This window comes from Myotis lucifugus, unplaced genomic scaffold (genome assembly GCF_000147115.1).
Source record: "Myotis lucifugus unplaced genomic scaffold, Myoluc2.0 scaffold_383, whole genome shotgun sequence".
NCBI classification, from domain to species: Eukaryota; Metazoa; Chordata; class Mammalia; order Chiroptera; family Vespertilionidae; genus Myotis; species Myotis lucifugus.
In genome coordinates, this window is record NW_005871431.1 from 245,271 (window position 1) to 251,437 (window position 6,167).

At 44.0% G+C, this 6,167-nt stretch overlaps 1 pseudogene; it reads right to left on the reverse strand.

Annotated features, from left to right (window-relative positions):
- Nucleotides 1-2,635: 2,635 nt before the first annotated feature.
- Nucleotides 2,636-3,520, reverse strand: LOC102434654 (annotated as a pseudogene).
- Nucleotides 3,521-6,167: the final 2,647 nt, after the last annotated feature.

The window sequence follows — 6,167 nt, forward strand, 5'->3', positions numbered from 1 at the left end:
CCCAACCTTGGTGGGTCTAGGAGTCTTTGGGTTCTGGCAGATGTGGGTTTTAGGATGTTTAGGCAGGGACCCGGTGAGAGCTGCAGTGCCAGTGTGAGGTTCTGGAATTCATAGCCACTCGCTGGGTGCCAAGGAAAAGGCATACAGACAGATCTGGCTGGGGATGGGCCAGACCTCCCTAGTCCCTCTGGGAGTGATACCTGGACTGTGCCCTTGGGAAGGACACTCAGCCTTTGCACAAATTGGGCTGTTGACATGGGTGATGTGGGCATTGGGGCGTTCAGTCAGGGCCCTGGGATGAAGCATGCTGGCTGGGACACTTATTAGGGCCCAAGAGGCAGGGCTGGGCCAGGGAGTAGGGTAGCTTGCTCCCAGCCCTTGGGCCAAGTCCACATGGATCCTAGAGATGAGTGGGAGAGTGGGTGGGAGGCTAAGGGGAGCTGAGAGCCCTGGGGCCAGGAAGTTGGAATGGGATCTGACATCCCACAAGGGCTACCCCCTCCTATTGGACACATATAGGCCTGGCCTGCAAAGTCCTTCCAGCCTCCGATATTTTGGACTACATTTTTTTGACTGTCCCTCATCCCAGATGCCCAGGACTTTGACATTCAATGAAGCCCCTATTTGCAACCCTGAGAAGAGAGGTGAGTCACAGCTTGCAGGCTGGACTCCCTTGGCTGAGGCTGGTCTGGCCTCTTGGAGAGGTGGGACAGTGGGGACAGGTCCTGGGTCCCAGGAGTCTGGCCCCTCGGAAAGAGCTGTGACCAATTGTTCTGGGTGTGTGGCTCTCCTGTGGCCACTGACCACAAATTGGCTTAAAACAACAATGTTTATTCTTTCACAGTTCTAGAGATCAGGAGTCTGACATGGTCTCAAGGTATGTCATTGGGGGCCATTATTTTGTCATTCTAAAGATCACAATCAAGATTTTAAAATATAAAAAACAGAGTCATCCAAAATGGTTTGATGCCTCCAATGTGCCAGGCTTGAGATAAACTAATTAACAGAACAGCCAACCCTCCCCCACACACTTGAATGGCTCAGCCCAGGAACCTTCACTGTGATCTCCAAAACCCTTCTGGGTGGTAGCCTTCCCTGCTCCCTCTGGAGCTGCTGCCACCAAGGTTTACAGAAGCAGCAGGAAGGAGCAGGATCACACCATGGTCATCACAGCTAATAAACTTTCCCTCCTTTTATTAGTGAAATTAATTGGCAAAATAATTTTTTTAATTTTAGGTCTCTGGCTAAGGGCATTGTGCAAACAGGGATTTCCAGCCAGTAGGGTGCTCTCAGGAGCCCGTGTCACACCCTAAAGAACACATCGTGTGGTCCCAAATGATGTATTCCCTTGGGGACAGGAAGGGACACCCCTCCTTGGGGTGGAGTTTCATTGGCTCTTCTCCCAGGATTGTGGGAATGGCTGAGGAGATTCTCAGCTTCCTTGGAGACTTTCCTCTTTCCTCCAGGCCAGCCCAGCTCCCCACAGAGCCACTGGTGTCAGCCAAGCCCTACCCAACAAGCTAGAGTGGAGGCCAGGAGGGGATGGGAGGCTCTGCTTCTCTTGGTTAGTAGCACCCAGGTCATCCCAAACCCCAGGACCTTTGCACACCTGCTCCCTCTTCCAGGAAGGCACCCTCTCAGCGGGGCTGGGAGCCAATTCGCATTTATGTTACTGATATGCTTGGGCTGTCCTCAGCCATTTCACTGTGTTTTCTGTTATGTGTCTTTTTTGTCTTTTATGCCTCCTGGTGTTTTGTTTTCTTTTTTCTTTTTTCTTTTTTTTTCAGCCAAAATACTAGAGTATTTTCTAGTGTAGCATTTTAGTCTTTTTAATGACTTTTTTCATTATATATATTTTTGGTGATTTTCTTAGAGGGTCCTCTAAGAGCTTATCATATACATGTTATTTTTTTGTGTGTGTGTGTTCTTTTTTGTGTGTGTGTGAGCACAAACTGAGCTTTATTTCATTGCAAGTGATGTTACCTATGTACACATTTTTTTTCTCTTTCAAGTTAACTGCTGAAATTGTCCTTAAAGAGACCACATTGTAAAATGTATTTAATTACTAATTTATTAAATTTTCCTGTCAATTGACACATTCTGTATGGAGCCTTTCAAGGATGTTTTGAGAGTTTATTTACAATCACTGAAAGCAGGTGGTTCTGTAAAACTTACAGGTAATTATAGACTCCTTAAACTCACAACATATATAAATTTCAACATTTAAACAGAAGCCCATTTTCTTCCAAAGTAATTTTCTCCCACTTTCTCATAAAAATATAAGAAAGACCACTGAGCCGTCAAGAAAGGGCAAAGGAAAAACACCTTTTGGGTGAAGTGGGCAGCGTGTTGTGTGACAAGGTTAAAAAAAAAAAAAAATATATATATATATATATATATATATATATATATATATATATGAAAGACAACATTCATAGTTTTAAAAACTAATATTATATTGAACCCAAATCAAGGTTTCTTTACAAATGATGTATTTTTCCAAAAAGTTTAAAAGACATCACAGAATAATCTGATGTGAAAGTAAATACTCTTACCACAGCAGAGTAATTTAAGAAATATTGTGCAGTATGTTAACACACCATATTTATGTAGTACATTGTTGTATATGTGTGTGTTTTTCTACACACGTTTCTGTTTATTATGGCAAAGGTGAAAACGCCACCTCCACAACAGCAACCAGTAAAATTTATCCCAAAAATAACTGCGTACAAAACAGGTCTGTTTCAGAAAAAAAAAGGAAAAGAAAAATCTTTATTTGAGTTTTAAATCCTATTTCAAAACAGCAGAAACAACTCCATCATTGGCCACAGGGCCCCGCTGGCCCGCCCCGGGCGAGACCCAGACAACGCCTAGGCCTAGCCCCGCGCACCGAGCCGCCAGGGCTGTAGCTCGTGTCCATCCTCGCGTGGTCAGCGTCCAGCTGGACGTCCGACTCCTCTGCGGAGATCTGCTGCTTTCAGCTCCGGCCAGTGCCCCAGCTGCCTCCCCGGGCTCCTCTCCGAAACTTCCAGATCCTCGGTTTCTAGTTGCCCGCTGTGTTGACACTGCGCTGCGTGCTGGGATGTGACGAGCTGGACGTTCATGGGCGGCCATCCAAAGGGCCGTTGTACTGTTTCATAGCTTTCAGGGCGTCCGCCGGCCTTCTTCACAGTCCCAAATCCATCAAAGAGTTCCTGGGTGTCAGCGTCGGACACTCCGAAATCCAGGTTGGACACCCGCAGTTTCCCACCGTCTCCGCGCCGGCACCACCGCCAAAGCCGCTGTCGAAAAGGTCCTGTTGCCACTTGTCCGGAAGTTGTTTTCGGTCGGTTGTAGGGCGCCGGCTGGTTCCTGCCTCCGCCAGTTCGCCCGGTTCCGGTTCCGGATGGGCCTGCGACCCAGCTCACTTTGCCACCCGCGGCCGCTGGCTCCGGTTCAGCTTAATGATGTTGTCCAGAGACATGTCCATTTTGTCGACCAAGGCGGGCGCGGAGTTCGCCGTGTTTTTGTTTTTTAAAATATATTTTTATTGATTTCTGAGAGGAAGGTGGGGGAAAGAGAAACATCAATGATGAGAATCATTGATTGGCTGCCTCCTGCAGGCCCCACACTGGGGATTGAGCCTGCTCAGGAATCAAACCGTGACCTGGTTCAGAGGTCAATGCTCAACCACTGAACCACGCTGGCTGGGCTGGCTGCTTTTGTATTGTAGCAAAATGCACATAAAACTTGCCATTTTTAATCATTTCTCAGTGCACAACTCAGTGGCATTAAGTACCTTCACATTGTTGTGCATCCATTCCCACCATCTCCAGGACTTTCTCATTTTCCAAAACTGAAACTCTGTCCACCTTAAGCACTAACTCCTTGCCCTGGCTGGTGTGGCTTAGTTAGTTGGAGCATTGTCCTGTGCACCAAAGGGTCAAGGGTTTGATTCCCGGTCAGGGCATTGTGGGTTCAAGGTCGGGGAGCACACGGGAGGCCACTAATAAAGGTTTCTCACATCAATACTTTTTTCTGTCCCTCCCTCTCTAAAACCAATGAAAAACATATCCTCGGATGAGGATTAAAAAACAAAACAAAACACTAATTCTTCCCCACCCTCCCCCAGCCCTGGCTCCCACCATTCTGCTTTTTCTTTTTCTTTCTTTCTTTCTTCTTCTTTTTTTTTGTTTTGTTAATCTTAACCCAAGGATATTTTTCCATTGATTTTAGAGAAGTGGAAAGGAGAGGGAAAGACTGAGAGAAACATTGATGTGAGAGAGACACATTGATTGGTTGCCTCCTGCATGCACCCGGACCAGAGCCCAGGGACCTGCAACCAAGGTCTATGCCCTTGACCAGAATCAAACCAGGGACCCTTCAGTCCGCAGGCCGACACTCTATCCACTGAGCAAAGCCGGCCAGGGTTGCTTTCTTTTTTTTTCTACAGTTTTTTTTTTTAATTTCAAGAAAAACAATCTTAAATATAATGTTACATGCAATAAACACCAATTCAAGAAAAATGATCTTACATATAATATTTACCTACAATAAACATTAATATTTCAAGAATAGCCCTAACCGGTTTGGCTCAGTGGATAGGGTGTCAGCCTACGGACTGAAGGGTCCCAGGTTCGATTCCGGTCAAGGGCATGTACCTTGGTTTTGGGCACATCCCCAGTAGGGGGTGTTCAGGAGGCAGCTGATTGATGTTTCTCTCTCATTGATATTTCTAACTCTCTATCCCTCTCCCATCCTCTCTGTAAAAAATCAATAAAATATATTTTAAAAAAGAAATAAATAAAAGGATTTTAAGTATAATATTACCAAAACTGTATTAACATAGTATAATATCACAAAAGTTGTAGGAAATATTAAAAATCTGCAAATAACAGGATTACTTCTATTATATTCTAGTATATATTATTTTCCCCCCTCTGGCTCTATTTTGTCCATCAGTTTATGTTGTTCATTATATTCCACAAATGAGTGAGATCATATGATATTTATCTTTCTCCAGCTGGCTTATTTCGCTTAGCATGATGTTTTAAAGTCTATTTTGTTGGATATGAGTAGTATCGCTACTCCAGCTTTTTTTTTTTCTTTTCCATTTGCTTGGAAAATTTTTTTCATCACTTTCATCCTTTGTGTATCTTTTGTTTTGAGGTGGGTCTCTTGTAGACAGCATGTAGTTGGGTCATGTTTTTACATCCATTCAGCTACCCTACACCTTTTGATTGGAGCATTTAATCCATTTACATTTAGGGTTATTATTGAGAGTTACTTATAGCTATTTTAATTCTGTATGGGTAGGTTTCTCTCTGTTTCTTCTTCTCAGCAATCCCTTACAGCAATCCCTTTAGCATTTCTTGTAATGCTGGCTTGATGGTGATTAACTCCTTTAGCCTTTTTTTGTCTGGGAAATTCTTTTTTTGACCATCTATTTTGAATGATAGCCTTGCTGGATATAGTAATCTTGGTCTCAGATCCTTACTTTCCTTTACCTTGAGTACTTCATGCCATTCCCTTCTGGCCTGTAGAGTTTCTGATGAGAAATCAGGTGTCAGCCTTATGGGAACTCCTTCATACGTAACAGTTTTCTCTTGCTGCCTTTAAGATTCTCTCTTTGTCTTTAATTTAAAAAAAATATTTTATTGACTTTTTACAGAGAGAAAGGGAGAGGGATAGAGAGTTAGAAACATCAATGAGAGAGAAACATCGATCAGCTGCCTCCTGCACACCCCCTACTGGGGATGTGCCCACAACCAAGGTACATGCCCTTGACTGGAATCGAACCCAGGACCCCTCAATCCATAGGCCAACGTTCTAGCCACTGAGCCAAACCAGTTACTACGGCTGTCTTTAATTTTTGACATTTTAATTATGATGTGTCTTGGCATGGGTTTGTTTGGGTTCTTCTTGTTTGGAGTTCTCTGTGCCTTCTGAACTTGTGTGACTTCTTTCCTTTTCCAGGAAGGGAAGTTTTTTTCCATTATTTCTTCAAACACCTTCTCTATTCCTTTCTCCCTTTCTGCCTCATCTGGCACACCTACTATTCTAATATTGTTACGTTTCACATTGTCCCACAGCTCCCTTAAGCTGTCCTCCTGTTTTTTAATTGTTTTTTCTTTTTGGTGCTCTAATTGAGTGATATTTTCAACTCTGTCTTCTAAGTCACAGATTCA